The following is a 15,536-nucleotide window of genomic DNA, read 5'->3' on the forward strand; positions in this document are numbered from 1 at the left end:
CTAGGTGTAGGCCGCAAGGTGATTGTAAATACTCATGTACTTGTGTAATTGAATTGGCGGTAACTTATTTTTAGAAGTCCTCTAAGAAGCCAACCATCCAACCACAAAATTTCCAGTGGGAAATGAGAAGCAGATTGCAGAAGAAAACCTTGCTGCTTACCGTCTATACACATGCAGTATGGCGCTGGGTGCTGGTTATTCCTCCAGTACAATGGCTAGTCTCTGCCCACTTCCACCAAAGTGTGTGAGCCAGCCTGGCATTGAGCTCCAAACTGCAGAGCCTTGCATATTTTGTTTTTCTCTGTTTGTTCATTTTGTGTCTACCAGTCCAACTGGTTGACATGTGAAGCAGTGTGAAGAATGAGGGCTAACTGTAGTGCTGCCCAAAGAATTTTTTAAATTGAATCCTATTTCCCTTGAATCCTATTGTTTATACTATGCACAAACTCTGTGTGACATTTACATTTGGGGAAAAACAATTGAATAACATTTTTCTCAGTCAGTTTGAGGTCACAGACCAAGGGTTTTTCTCTTTTCTTCTGAGATCCCCACTTATTGAAACACTTAGCCTTTTGTTTTTTTTTTTTGTTTTTTTTTTTTTTTGAGATGGAGTCTTGCTTTTTCCCCCAGGCTGGAGTGCAGTGGCGCGATCTCAGCTCACTGTAACCTCTGCCTCCTGGATTCAGGCGATTCTCCTGCCTCAGCCACCGAAGTAGCTGGGACCCAAGGCGCAGGTCACCACGCCCAGCTAATTTTTGTATTTTTAGTAGAGATGGGGTTTCACCATGTTGACCAGGCTGGTCTCGATCTCTTGACCTCATGATCCACCCCCTCTTGGCCTCCCAATGCGCTGGGATTCCAGGCATGAGCCACTGCGCCCGGCCATACTTAGACTCTTTAAAGGATCATTTAACTAGTGTATTTATTAGGAGGCAGTAGAATGTACTGTGGTGATTAAGAGCTTGAATTTGGGCGCAAATTCTGGCTCTACAACTTCCATGCACCCCCACGAAAGTCACTTAGCTACTTTATTCTTCAGCATTTTCAACTATAAAATGGGGGTAATTACGTTCCTACCTCATTGACTTATTGTTAAAAACTCAATGTTAAGCACTCAAATTCTTGCTAATATTTATTGGACAATTTGATTGATCAAGGCACAAAGTACATACAGAAAAGTAGATGAAGTTCACCCCATTAAAGAGTTTACTACAGTGTTGTTGAGGAAATATGCATGTGAGACACAACCAACTGCCTGGGAACTCAAAGTAAGACAGGTTTTATTAGAGTTCAGAGGAGAGAACGATCACTCCTATGTGGGAGGCACACAGAATTAATAAAGCTAGAAGAAACAATAGAAAGGGAAAGATGTCTTCACTGGGAGGGAAGGACCACAAGAATGAAGGCTCAAAGCTACATCCAACATATCTCTACTGCTTGGTTGAGTGGTTGACCAGTGAAGACTGCTGGTAGCAGGCAGATGGGTCCAGAATGTATAAAATGGACTGGATATAGAAGATCCTCCTCCTTTTTCTCTCTGCTTATTTTTCCTCTAATGTGATGACTGCTACCTGCTCCCAGGACATTTTGCTCAAATGGTCTTCAAACTCACAAGGATAAGAATGTCCCTCCAGTCTATACAAAAGGGAGAAACAGGACTGATAAGGAAGGAAGAACATGTTTATCTATAAATCCACAATCTGATGGAAGAACTATTCTGCAGAACATTTGGTGAGGTTAAAAGAGAAAGAAAAGCAGCCCATCAGTTTGATTGTTGTGGGAACCTTCTACCAGCCAAACAGATGGAGGCTGAGGCTGATCCGTTGATACTATACAAATGGCAAAACTGGAAAAGGCAATAGGAGGTGACCATCTCAGCTTCTGCTGGCTAATTGGGCTAAAAACAACCCAGTACCTTTCAGCCTATTTTTGTCACTTTTCAGAATACAACAAATAAATTGCTGTATTGGATTTAACACCAACCATTAAGAAAGAATGACTTTATGGTGTGGAAGATGGAGGAGCCTTTGATGACAACAGTCCTGATCTCTTGGAAGTTTGTTTTAACTTATATGAGAACATGTTTAGATTTAGAACACTATTACACGTGTAGTGAGAGAATTCTTATATAACTCATACCAGTTTCCCCATCTTTATCTTATATTAGTACATACATTTGTCACAATTCATCAACTGATTTTGATATACTACTGTTTTGCTATTTTCTGTAATGTCTTTTTTTTTTTTTTTTTTTTTGGTGGTTGCTCTTGTTCCAGGATCCTATCTGGAATACCATGTTATATTTGTCATTAGATTTGTCATGTCTACTTAGGCTCCTCTTGGTTATGACAGTTTCACAGATTTGCCTTGGTTTTGATGACCTTGACAATTTTGAGAATTACTGTCCAGTGTTTTTTTAGAAAGTCCCTCGCTTGGGATTTGTCTCATGTTTTTCTCATCATTAGACTGGAGTAATGTACCCAGGAGTGTTTGGGGGATGTCATATCAAGGGTAAAACTATCGTATCACATCACATCGTATCAAGGGTAATACTATTAATATGACTGATCACTGTTGATGCTGATCTTTATCATCTGGCTGAAGTATTATTTGTCAGGTTTCTCCACTGTAAAGTTATTCTTTTTATTCCCTTCTCTTTTTATACAGTAGTCTTTGGAAGGAAGTCACTCTTTTTAGCCCACATAGAAAGAGTGGAGTATCCTTTAGGGTGAAGTATCTATAAAAATTATGTGCAATTATTCTGCATGAAAAATTTGTTATTCTCCCCATTTATTTACTCATTCAATCATTTATTTATATCATTATGGACTCATATATTTTATACTTTGAGTTATAATCCAGATACCGCTTCATTTTCTTGCTCATGTTGTTCCAGCTTTAGGTCATTTTTTGCCGCCTCTTGCAGTTGGCTCCTGTAATCCTTGAAATACTCTTGTCATTTTGGGGCTTTGTTTGCTTGCTGGCTTGCTTTGTAGCACCTTCTTACTTTCTGGCACTACAAGATGCTCTTAGCTCACTTGTATACCACATGTATTTCCTGTCTCAGATCTCTCGGAATTTGTAACTATGAAGAAAAAAACTCCAGTCAAAGACATATTAACAGGGCTTTGGGAGAGCAGATTTAAAAACATTCAATGAAAATAAATCAGATCTCACAGCTTTTTAGGGATATGTAATTCAGAAGGGATGAGAGTTTCTGAAAAGTGAAATCCTGATTAGACAAATATGATGAAACTTCATGAGAGATATAAGGAGATAGAATCTAAGGGAACCCATGTGGCTTCAGAGGACACTTTATGATTAATTTGTATTTTAAAAAGACATGCACAGAAGATGAAGAAAGAACTTATGATTGAACTAAGTTTCTAAAAATATCACCAAAAGTTACTTAGCTGCTGGTTTGTGAAAATGATTATATCACTCTACTAAATGAAATTATTTGGTTTGCCTATAAAGCAGCTATATTAAAATGGGTACTCTTGTCATTTCTCTGAAGTAATCTCTGATCATCATTCATTTACTCAATGAATTTTCAGTTGCCCACTGTGTGAATTTTTTTCTTTTTTTTCTTTTTTTTGAGATGGAGTCTCGCTTTGTTCCTCATGCTAGAGTGCAGTGGCATGAATTTAGCTCACTGCAACTTTCCTGGGCTCAGGCAATTCCCCTGCCTCAGCCTCCCAAGTAGCTGAGATTACAGACACCCACCACCACCCCTGGCTAGTTTTTGTATTTTTAGTAGAGACAGGGTTTCACCATGTTGGCTAGGCTGATCTCGAACTCCTGACCTCAAGTGATCTGCCTGCCTCGGCCTCCCAAAGTGCTGGAATTACAGGCGTGAGCCACCACACCTGGCCTACTGTGTGAATTTTAATGCCCATTATGTGAACTCTTAGGCTCTGGGGATGCACAGTGGTAGATTTTTGGAGCTACCAAAATCTGTGCTCTCTTGGAGTTTATATTTGAATTATATATTTTATATATATATTATTTATTTGTGGGCTTTTTTTTTTTTTTTTTTTTTTTTTTTTTTTGAGACACAGTCTTGCTCTGTTGCCCAGGTTGGAGTGCAGTGGTGTGATCTCAGCTCACTGAAACCTCTGCCTCCCAGGTTCAAGCTATTCTCGTGCCTTAGCCTCCCAACTAGCTGGGATTACAGGCATGTGCCACCACGACCAGCTAATGTTTTGTATTTTTAGTAGAGATGGGGTTTAGCCATGTTGGCCAAACTGGTCTCGAACTCCTGGCCTCAAGTGATCTGCCTGCATCAGCCTCCAAAAGTGCTGGGATTACAAGCGTGAGCCACCGCGCCTGGCCATGAATAGATATTTTAAATATGACAATAATACATGCTTTGGAGAAAGGTAAAGCAGGATAAGGGAGTCGGGGGTTCTGAGGTGTGGTGATGGGACTATTTATATACGGCAGTTGAGGAAAGCCCCATTGCTAAGGTGGCATTTGAGCAGAGACAGGGAGGAAGCAAGGGAATGAGCCATGTGCATACCACTAAGAAGAGTATTTCAGGCAGAGGGAACAGACAGTGCAAAGCCTGAAGCAGGAATGGCCTGGAACACTCCAGGAATAGCAAGTTGGTCCATGAGCCTGGAGCAGGGTCAGCCAGGTAGTGAGATGGAGTGAGTGAGGACAAACACACGTTTGGGCAGGTGGTGTCTGGGATGGAATCACGGAAGGTGCGTGTGAGTGGCTGTCGTGGGAGCTGTGTACTGCTGTGGAGTTGGGGTGTGGAGGTCCTTGTGAGAACTTGGTCTTTTTCTTTGAGGAGAGAGGAGCTATTGGAGGCTTTTGAGCAGAGGAATAGGGTCATCTGATTTCGTATTTGAAAAGGACCACTCTGGCCACTCTGAATGTTGCAAAAGTAGAAAGACCAGTTAAAAAGTCTTTTACTCTACTAGTATATTTTGTCTCAATCTATTAATCTTGATCTATTTGTATGCATATTTCACATGTAGTAATTGTGTACATACAGTTTTGCCATCTGTGTATTTTAACATTTTTCTTCTGTTGCTCTGTAGTCCTCAGGTTTATAACATTCAGTGGCTGCATAATAGTTTGTGTATAGTCTCCTACTGCTGCTGTAAAACTTACCACAAATGGAATGACTTAAAAGGATACAAATTTATTTTCTCACAGTTCTGGAGGTCAGAGTCCTAAAATCAAGGTGTTGGCAGAGCTGCACTCCTTCTGGAGGCTCTAGGAGAGAATCCGTTTCCTTGCTTCTTCCACCTTGTAGAATCCACCCTCACTCCTTGACTCGTGGCTCCTCACTCCATCTTTAAAGCCAGCAGCATCTTCAAACCTTACCTACCCCTCTGCCTCTGCTTCAGTCACCACATCTCCTATTCTGAACCTCCTGTCTTCCTCTTCTACACACTTTGGTGATTACATTAGGTCCATTTGGATAATCCAGGATAATCTCCCCATTTTGAGACACTTAATTTAATTACATCTAGAAGATTCCTTTTACCATATATTCACAAGTTCTGGGGATTAGGATGTGAACATCTTTGGGGACATTATTCAGCCTACCACAGCTGATGTTTTATAGTTTACTTAAAGATTTCCATTATTGAATATTTAGAAGGCATCCAGTTTGGGGCCATTTTGATATTCCTATACTTCCTCTATTTATATACTTTGACCTTCTTTTCTTTCAGATTGTGTCTCTTAAGATAAATATCCAAGTTTAGGTTTCCTGGAACAAAGAGCATGAACATCTTTTTTTTTTTTTTTTGAAATGGAGTCTCGCTCTGTCGCCCAGGCTGGAGTGCAGTGGCCGGATCTCAGCTCACTGCAAGCTCCGCCTCCCGGGTTTACGCCATTCTCCTGCCTCAGCCTCCCGAGTAGCTGGGACTACAGGTGCCCACCACCTCGCCCGGCTAGTTTTTTGTATTTTTTTAGTAGAGACGGGGTTTCACCGTGTTAGCCAGGATGCTCTCGATGAGCATGAACATCTTATGTATTTGCTTCCAAATACAGTTACATTATTGGATGTCCATTTCCCTACAGCCTCACTAGGTTAGCCTTCTATCTCTTAAAGGTGTGTTTCCAGTTTGTTACAAAATGACATTTTATTGGTGTGTGTATTTTATTTCCTTAATGGTTAGGTTGAACCTTTTTGGAGTGTGCGTGGGGGCATATGTCATTTGTATTTTGAGAATAGTGTTGTGTTTATTTTGCTTTTTAGTTGTATCTGGAGCTAGAAGAATGGAGACAGCATTAGACTGTTGCTTAAGTAAGGGCATAAGGCTGGCATGAATAGATGACATATGCAGAACTATATTGCTTTCAATTCTCCATCAAAGGAAATTATTTCCAAAATGAAAAGGGTGTTACTAAAAGGGATTTGGATGACAGTGAAAGAAAATCCAGGTAATTTGAATGCATTTACCTCTCTGGGACACAGTGGATTGTATCTCAGGGTTAGCAGGGTTGAAGGAGTTAGCAGACATCATCTTTGAGCCATTGCTGGTGATTGTTGAGTGAACTTGGAGAGTGGCAGAGGTTCCAGAAGACCAGAGATATGCAAATGTTGTTCTATGTAGCTTTTGACAAAGTTGAATTCCTAAAACTTTCAATGTATGAAATGCACCCTTGCAAAATTTCTGGACTACCATCATATGAATTATTTAATAGTCCAGAGAAGAGATTGCATTGATCCTTAGGAACCAGCATAAATCTAGTAATGTGTAGTGACCAGTTGTCACATTTTCTTTTATAAAAGGGGCTTCTGTATTGGAAGATAATGCCAAAGACATCAAAGCATTTGACAAATATTTCTCGCCGTTCTCCTTAAGCACATAATAGAGAGATGTTTGGAGGATGACAGAATAATGCAATAAATTCATAGCTGATTCTATTCATATGCCATAACATAGGTAATGACTGAGTGTTTGTTGGCCTAGAAAGAGGTTTCCAGTGGCAGGTATTTAGGGTTTTCTTGGCCCCAAACTGAAGAAGGGTCCTTAGAACTTGGATAGAAATCTTAAAAATTCATATTTATGTGGCTAATGATATAAACCTATAGAATAAATCTTCATAATATGAACTATGAAAATAGGCCAACACCAACTAAATACATTTAACAGAAATAATGAGAACTTCTAAAATGAGGTTGTATTTAGAATTGAAACAACAATTGATTTTCTTTATTTTTGGCCTTCTTGAATTTCACCAATTAAAAATAAAAACAATAACATTTGTATAGTGAAAATGACTTTTTAAGGTTAATTCGTGTATGGTAGGAGAATGCTGGGTCCACCTACATATGGTTGCTGTGAGAGCATGCTATAATAAAGAATTGCTGGACTGAGAGGAAAAGATGTGAGTACTGTTCCTGTCACCACCATAAACTAGTTGTCATCTTGGGCCAGCAGCTGGCATCACCTTTCTTGGGTCTGCATATTATCATCTGAAAGCTGGAGATGACAAGAGGTGGGGTGAAGTTAATCACTTTGCCCCATTCCCGCTGTCATGTGATATCAGGCAGTACAACTTGATTCTCATGTCCCTTGGCAAGTGTGGCCAAATTTCTAGACTCTTAAATGGACCCTTCCAGATATTTCTAGCTTAAACAGACCCTTTCAGGCCCTCTCTGAGAAGGGGCCTCTTTTCTTTTAATCTGCAAGTTCCTTCAGATCACCCTTCTTCAGGATCATATTAAACTATCCACATTTTCAATGCTTCATTTCAAGTTTCAAACAGTGTACTTGAGCCCACTTTGATCTCAGGAAGGTCAACATTTTTTTTTCTTTTTTGGGGGGCTCAGGCCCACGCCTTGATATTTCTGGATGAGCCTATAGCCTCTTCACCGGCCAAAAATGTTCCCCATGGCTTTACCATGGGGTCTGGCCTTCAGTTTCTCCATTCTCCATCAGCCGATCCTGAACAATCCTGGCCACCGTCAGCATTTGATCATCGACTGTTTCTCTAGCTTCCTTCCCAGCACCACTATTTTGATTCCGTTGTAATCTTTATGACCATTTAATTTTGAATTTTTAAACTTCATATTTTATTTTCCTATTTTGTATCTTCACATTATCATTTGTAAAGGAGTTTAAAATATTTCCTGTGCCTCAATTTACTCTTGCTTAGTCTGATTTTCCCCTTATCAGTCCTCAGATATCATCAACTCTTTATTTTCTGCTCTTATAGGACACAACATTTGTACATCTTCATACAACCTAGCCTTTGGCTTCTTTTGTCTATATACTTAGATTAACCTCTCAGAGTTGGAGATCTTTGACTGAGGGATGTAGTAGTATAGTTCTTGATCCATTTTGGGTACCTTTATTTTGACTGACAAAGACAAGAGGCCACTTTAGCACATTATATTCTTTCCTTAAAACTTTAAAATATTTAAGAAGTCAGCATTTATATTTAAACATAAATTTCAGCCTCCTTCTTAGGGCTTCCCTTAATACCACAGTAATTTTGGTTGGAGGAATATTTTGTAGCCTGTGATATCTCAGATTGCAATACTTCTCTGCCTCCTGTTTCCTGCACTTCTCCTCTAGCTCCTTCCACTGAGAATTCTCCCCAGGCAGCATTTTCACGCTTTCAGTGCTCATTTCAGGCACTTTCTTCTCTGCTGTGCCTATGCATGCTTGAGGCTTTGTCCTAAACTCATGTGACCTGCATAGCTAATTTCAGGTTCTTACTCTAGGCTTACTACTGCTGAACCCAAGAGACTGACGTATTGCCCAGACTCCTGCACACTGTCTGCCAGCCACAGGTACATCCTGGGGTCATGTATTATGCTCCTGGTTAGCACATTGGGCAGGAAACAAACTACCCATTGTGGCTGTGACCAGGTGTAGAGTCTCTTTGCTTATCTGAAAAACAGTTCTTTGACCTCACTACCTGCGGCCTGTCCTTCCTGCTACTGTGTCCTTGATAGGCCAGCTCCCCACCCTTTGCCTAGAAAGCATTCCCAATCCCTACCAGTAAGATAAATGGAGCAAAACAGGAAGCCACTTCTGTGCGGCCCAAGGCTCTGCTATACGTGTGTTTGCATCCAATGTCTGAATTTTCTCCATGAAGAAATGGAAGATCTTGGGACAAATCTTTTGGTAAGATTTAGATATTGCATAGCTCCTAACAAGGCTTTATAAATAGAAGTACTTAAAGCCTTTGGGACATGGATACTTTCAGAAAGTGTTTTTAGTTTATCTCATTTCTATACATGTTTTTGGGCTGACTAAATGTTAAGTAGTTCTAATACAGTATGGTACAATGGGTCTCTTCAGTCTCTTGGGTTCAATGGAAGTTAAGTGGCTGTTATATGTGTAGTTCACAACAGTAGAAGACAGAAATAACCTATGTCTTCTCTATAATCACAGAGATACCTAGCATGAGGACAGAGATGCCTTTTAATATATTTTTCTCGTGAAGCTCTCTGATAGAGGTCTTCTAGGCAATGCAGGAGTTCAAACTTCATAACTACGACTCTGGTTCAGTAGCTCTGATGAAATCACTGGAGCTCCTTTAGCAACTGAATTGTTTGCATGTCATAAAATTATGATATGCTTCAAAGGCAACTATTTATTTAGTGAGAAATGTAGGTGTGCACAGTAAGGCTTGCGCCTTCCTCATGGCGTATTTCCTTATGAAGTTTATTAGTCTCTGACTCTAGGCAACGTGATATTATGGGAGTGGCACAGACCATAAATGTCACAAGATCTGAGCTCAAGCCATGATGTAGCTAGTTATCCTCGAGTTGTAAGACTTCAGGCTCAGAAGGCAGTCGGTGTGCCAGGGGTGTTTTACCTACAAACCTGAGAGGGATTGGGGGAAGTTTTAGATCAGGTCATTTCTAAGAAATCTTTTAGCTTTAAAATCTCAAATTAGTATTTCTAAATGCCATTTTACCCACTTTTATATAATTACCCATTTAACCAGACTTAGAAAATTATGAAGAAAAAATATATACTCTTTCATTCTCTAACACAGATAAAATCATTGTTCATGTTCTGGAGCATTAGCTTCCTTTTTTCTGAGCAGATATATCTAAGAAAGCCTAAAACAGTGTGTGTACATACATTTCAAAAATTGGAATCATATATTTTTTCATAAATTGATTTTTGTTTCATTTAACATTATCCCATGTCATCTGAGTAGGACTTAGAGTTTTTGTCCAAAACTAGATTTCCTTGGTCACTTTTGCAGTTTCTTTGAAATTTTCCGTATTGAAGACAATGTTATGCACTCTCCAAACTAAGCACCCTTGGCTTCTGAATGTGCTATAAGTACAGTCAGTTGATTTCATTCCAGAGAACAAGCAGTAGAAATATCCCAGAGCACTCTGCCTTCTTGCTGTCACTGCATAGGTAGAGACTGCCATGGCCAGGGATCAAGGTGGAGGATGAGGGGTGACCCCTAAAAAATGACATTAGCATGTGACCAAACAGTATCTCGAATTGTCTTGAAAGCCCACCAATCCATTGTGGAATGACCTTTACAAATAGTTTTGCTTGTGTACAACCAGATGAGATGGGGCTGACTCTGAGCAAGGGAATAAAGAAGGGAAACTTGGTAACCAAGCCTGTTCTTTCTGTTCTCTGCCTCCCTCCTTCATGCCTCACCTCTTCTTCTCTTTGGCATTTATCTTCACACTCTCTAGCCCCCCAGTTATCACTTTCTTCTCCATGGGCCCATTGCATTTTGTTGATGCTGCTGATAGAGCCCTTATCACGTATTACTAATTGGAAGATTTGGGTGGTAGTTGTTGGGGGTGGGGAGAAGCAGGGTAGGTTATCATGACCCTACTCATAAGAAGTTTATGTCTCCTCACTTCTATATGAGTTTCAGAATTGGAAGATAATCTTAGCTAAGGTTAGAAGAACATGTGAAGCTGAAATATTACTGAATATTTAAAAATTGTTTTCCACTATTATTTGTTTCCTTGCATGTGGTTTCAGTGACATTATGGGTTACATTGGTTTTGGTGGCCTTGCTTGGAATTTCAACACCAGAGAGCCTATATTAAGAAATCCTACATTTAGTGGGAAGTTTTACTACATCTCTGGATGTACTATAAGGTCATCTGGTTTCTGATTCTTAAGTTCTATAATTTGTAGCACTGTTTCCATGGGAAAGTGCATTCCAAGTTCTAAACAGCTGAGTTTTGGATCTCAGCTCCTTTGAGAGTTGTGGACCACTCAGACACAAAATTATCTTTAAATATACAGATAGGTGTATGTAATTTGCGTTGTATGTAGAACTAACCACCATTTGAGCCCTTATTATGTGTCAAGGGCTATAATAAGAGCCTTCATACATTCACTTGTTCCCCTCCTCACCGTGATTCTTTGAGGTAGGCATTATTATCTCCATTTTACAGATAAGGAAGCCAAGGCCCAGCAGAGCTGAGATGTGACTGCAGAGCCATCCAACCCCAGTCCTCTGACCTTTCTCTGTGCCTGATACCTCTCAGCATTTGAGGGCCTTTTCTCTTTCTGCTTCATCTCCAAAGGTCCTTCTAGGAGAGAGGTGAAAGGTAATTCTTTTGAAAATACATATTTTAAAGCAGTATTATTCCCTTCGAGATACCCATTGATTCCCTTTGATGGAGCCCAATACCATGCTGGATCTTTGCTGTGTCTGAGTGGTATGAATGGGCATCTATGGGGGTGGCCTCAGGAGCCTATAGAAAGAGGTACCCCAGGAAAATTTTTTACACAAAAGAACACTATAGCATCTGACTACAAGATTCAAATAAACACACTCAAAATGGTCTGTAGAGAATAGAGTGGTCGACAGTGATGGATAGCAGGTTTCTCTCTTTTTCAAAACAGATTTAATTATAGTGTTCACACAAATCTAACTGAAAATATGAGCCAGAATGTTCATTTGTTCACTCACTTATCAGCTATCAGACTTTGAATGAACCCACATATATATCAGATTTTGTACTAGGCCCCAGGAGGGTACAAAAGTGGATGAAACATAGTTCCTGTCTTCAAGAAGCTCGGAACCTAGTGGGGAGCAGGCCCAGAAACCTTCAGATCCTCTGATGTGCATTTTAAAAATAGCCCAAATACCAAAACTGGTTGTTTTTTTTTTTTTTTTTTTTTTGAAACAGGGATGTCATTCTGTCGCCCAGGCTAGAGTGGTGCAACTATAGCTTACTGCAGCCTTGACCTTCCAGGCTCAAGCAATCCTCCTGCCTCAGCCTCCTGAGTAGCTGGGACTACATTTGCATGCCACCATGCCTGGCTAATTTTTTATTCTAGTGTAAAGTTAGGGCTATGTGCCCAGTCTGGTTTCAAACTCCTGGGCTCAAGTGATTGTCCTGCCTTAGCCTCCCAAACTGTTGGGATTACAGGCATGAGCCAGGCTTGGCCTAAAATGTCTTTTAATGTCAGCTTTGAATGAGCTTTCATAAGAACAGTGTATATGTGTGAGGAGAAATCCCTGTCACATGGTGTTGATTTGGTAAGCAATATTTCCAATATCAGAAAGACTTGGTCAGTATGTTAATTTGCTAAAACCCACTGGCATACAAGGATGCTGTGGCGGTTGACTTTTCCACATTTGCTTAACCAAAGTGCCAGTTTACTGAAGATGAATTCCATGTCATGTTTTACTGCCCTGCATGTGTTAAGACTTGCTTTTCATGACACTAAGACAATGGGAGATTGAATGGGTGGAGTTAAAGAGGCCCCTGGCCTTTCATTGATTCTCCTTGGGTTTCCTGCTGAGTATGGGTTGAGGCTCTGGCCTTCTCAACTGGGTGCCAGATGAATGTACTGGGAATCCTGTTAGGGTGACATCTAAGAAGAAGACTCATAAGGCGCAATATTGGGAAGTCAATCACAGCTTGTTTCAGGAGGATCAGAGCTGAGCTTGGTGGAGGTTCCTGGTGATAGGGATTCCTTCCTGAAACAATTTGTCTTCCTGAAAAAGGAGGAAGGTGTAAGAACGAGAACCACTGATGTATGCAGGAGGTCCGTAGCCTCAGTTGCCATAGATACTGAAGGCTCTGCATGGCCTGGCCAAGGATGGACCGTGTTACAAGGTGTACCCACAAACCACAGTGATCTTCATCCTCAAGCTGGGGCATGCCAGGCCTCATTTTTGGAAAGTACATTTTCCATGAGATGTGCTAGCACAATGGGGTTCTATGTATAATCTGCCTTGAACAAATAGGTTTCATGGGAGGCCATCAGAAAACAACTTCATCAAGTCTCCTACTCTTCCATTAATATTTATACAGTGGAAAGCATTTCCCCTGTTTTTTGGATGAAAACATATCATGTGGCTATTCTGATTCCTCATATATAATAAAAAACCCCACTTTAATTTGCCAGATACTTAAAATGTCTAGTATCATGGGATAGTTAAAGCTTCCAACTTCATTCATATTTATAACTGCTCCCCTTCCCCTGGCTAGGGCCTGTTGCAGGGAGAGGGGGCTGTGGTTGGAGGCTTTTTCTCTTGCTTACTCAGTAGCTATGATTTCTGGACTGGGGTTAGGGGCTGGGTGGGAAACAGGCAGGAGTGTAGGAAAGCTTTTACTTGGCAGGCGGTATCATAGGAGAGCTCTTTTTGTGTTGTGGGTCTTTAGAGTTGATTCTTTCACTTGTGGAGCCTTTTATGGGTTCTTTGGAGATACCCTCTCACCTTGTCTCTGGGGGCCTCTCACCTCCAGTTTCCTTGTTGGGGCTGCTACACTCTCTTCAGCCTAATTGCAGACTCCTTCCACAGTCTCTAGAAAGCCCACCAATCCATTCATACTCCTGTCTGCTGGGTTCTATTGCTGTCCAGGTGGCTCTTGTTGGGAAGACCTTATTATATACCCTGTACATATGCTCATGGTGTGGTCCATGGGAAACACTCACATTTCCTTTGTTCCCACCAACTGGGAGAGGGCAGGCTGCTCCCAGGGCAGCTGTCATTTCCTTTGGCTTATCCGTCAGCATCCAGCCAGCTCTCCAGTTCTTCAGATTTCTTAAGCAGAAGTCCCAAACAAGGTCACAGTGCCTTCCATATCGTAACAGCCTCATGCTCTCCAGGTAGTCCTGTTGAGCCCCCTCACTAGGCTGGAAAGGGGAGAAGCAGGGAGGGGCAGGTACTCTTATCTCTTCCTAAGCTTAATCCTTTAGGCTAGGACCAGACTGGACTGCAGCCTGCTTGCTTCAAACATTCTCTCCTTTTAGCCACCAACAAACAGTCCAGCCTACTTGTAGCCTCACTGTAGATAAGAGGTTTAAGACCAGTGAAAAAGGTTTTGGGCTATGTTCTTTGAAAAACTACATCTAGGCCTGGCACTTCACTTTGGAATCTGGTATCTCATCCATCTTTGTGGCTTGTTTGACACTTCCCATTTTGACGTTCTGTAATACCTTCTTGGGAAGCAGGGCTTATCCTTAGCTCTTAGAGATGCACGTGACACACAGCATAGAAAAGGCTCTTGGAAGTAGATAGGAGTGTCCACTTCGCTCCAGCCTCTTCCTCTCCTGCCCTCCATCCTGCTCCAGGACCTGTGCTCCACCTGAATCTTCCACCCAGGAAGCTCCCTCTCTGCTGCCTGCTCCTGCTCTGTGTTGCCAGCTTCTTCTGTTCCTTTAGGATTCGTAAATGTTCCTTCCTTAGTAAAGACTTCTTTGCTCAAACCCCACTTAAGTAGATCTCCCCTAATGTTCTATTTTCTCTTACTGCAATTCCCTTTATCTCCCTCACAGTACATCTTATATTATAAATGATAATGTTTCCAAATAAATTATACAAGCTATTTAGTGTCTTACTCTCGCACCAAATGGTAAGCCCCATAAAGGAAAATTCATGTCTGTTTTATTCGGTAATAGAAACCCAACCAGTGCTCACTAAATATATGTTGAATAAATGAATGAAAGCATGAATTAAAAAGTTACCTTTGTTTAAGCTGCTCTTTTGCCAAATGTCTCTCTTCTTTTGTGTTAACTCTTTTTTTTTTTTTTTTTTTTTTTTTGAGACACAGTCTTGCTCTATCACCCAGGCTGGAGTGCAGTGGTGTGATCTTGGCTCACTGCAACCTCTACCTGCTGGGTTCACAGGACTACAGGCATGCATCACCATGCCTGGCTAATTTTTGTATTTTTAGTAGAGACTGGGTTTTGCTATGTTGGCCAGGCTGGTCTTGAACTTCTGGCCTCAAGTGGTCCACCCACCTTGGCGTCCCAAAATGTGTTAACTCTTAACAAACAGATTCTTAGTTATATGGCATACACAGAGTTTTGGAAGTACTGAGACAAGGCTTAATTTTTGGTATATTTTTCTGTTCATTATCATCTCCCCTCGCCCCTTTCTCCTCTCTCTGTCTCACTTTCTCTTTCGCTCTGGCTCTTTTTCTCTCACTCTCTGCTAACAAGAATTTAGTTTGAGGCAAGGAGAGCAGAGGTGCTACCCCGTTTTACAGATACCCACACTAAGGAGAGTTAGCTGTGAGATAACTTTATCTAAGGGGTTAATGGCAAGCATGGCCCAGAGCTCAGCACTTCCATCTCTCTTCTGGTCTTGTC

At 41.0% G+C, this 15,536-nt stretch overlaps 1 protein-coding gene across 5 annotated transcripts in view; it reads left to right on the forward strand.

Moving 5' to 3' along the window:
• PIP5K1B (phosphatidylinositol-4-phosphate 5-kinase type 1 beta) overlaps positions 1-15,536 on the forward strand; it is a 306,204-nt gene that overhangs the window by 26,669 nt on the left and 263,999 nt on the right. For 2 of the 5 annotated variants that reach the window (XM_050761235.1, XM_050761241.1), the window contains exon 2: positions 11,378-11,533. The exons of 2 other annotated variants lie outside the window; for them this stretch is intronic. The gene's annotated coding sequence lies outside the window, so the exon portion shown is untranslated. Of the gene's footprint in view, positions 1-9,089; positions 9,108-11,377; positions 11,534-15,536 lie in introns of those variants that run through there. One more of the 5 variants, XM_050761238.1, reaches the window with a different exon arrangement.

The sequence above is a fragment of the Macaca thibetana genome, chromosome 15 (assembly GCF_024542745.1).
Source record: "Macaca thibetana thibetana isolate TM-01 chromosome 15, ASM2454274v1, whole genome shotgun sequence".
NCBI lineage: Eukaryota > Metazoa > Chordata > Mammalia > Primates > Cercopithecidae > Macaca > Macaca thibetana.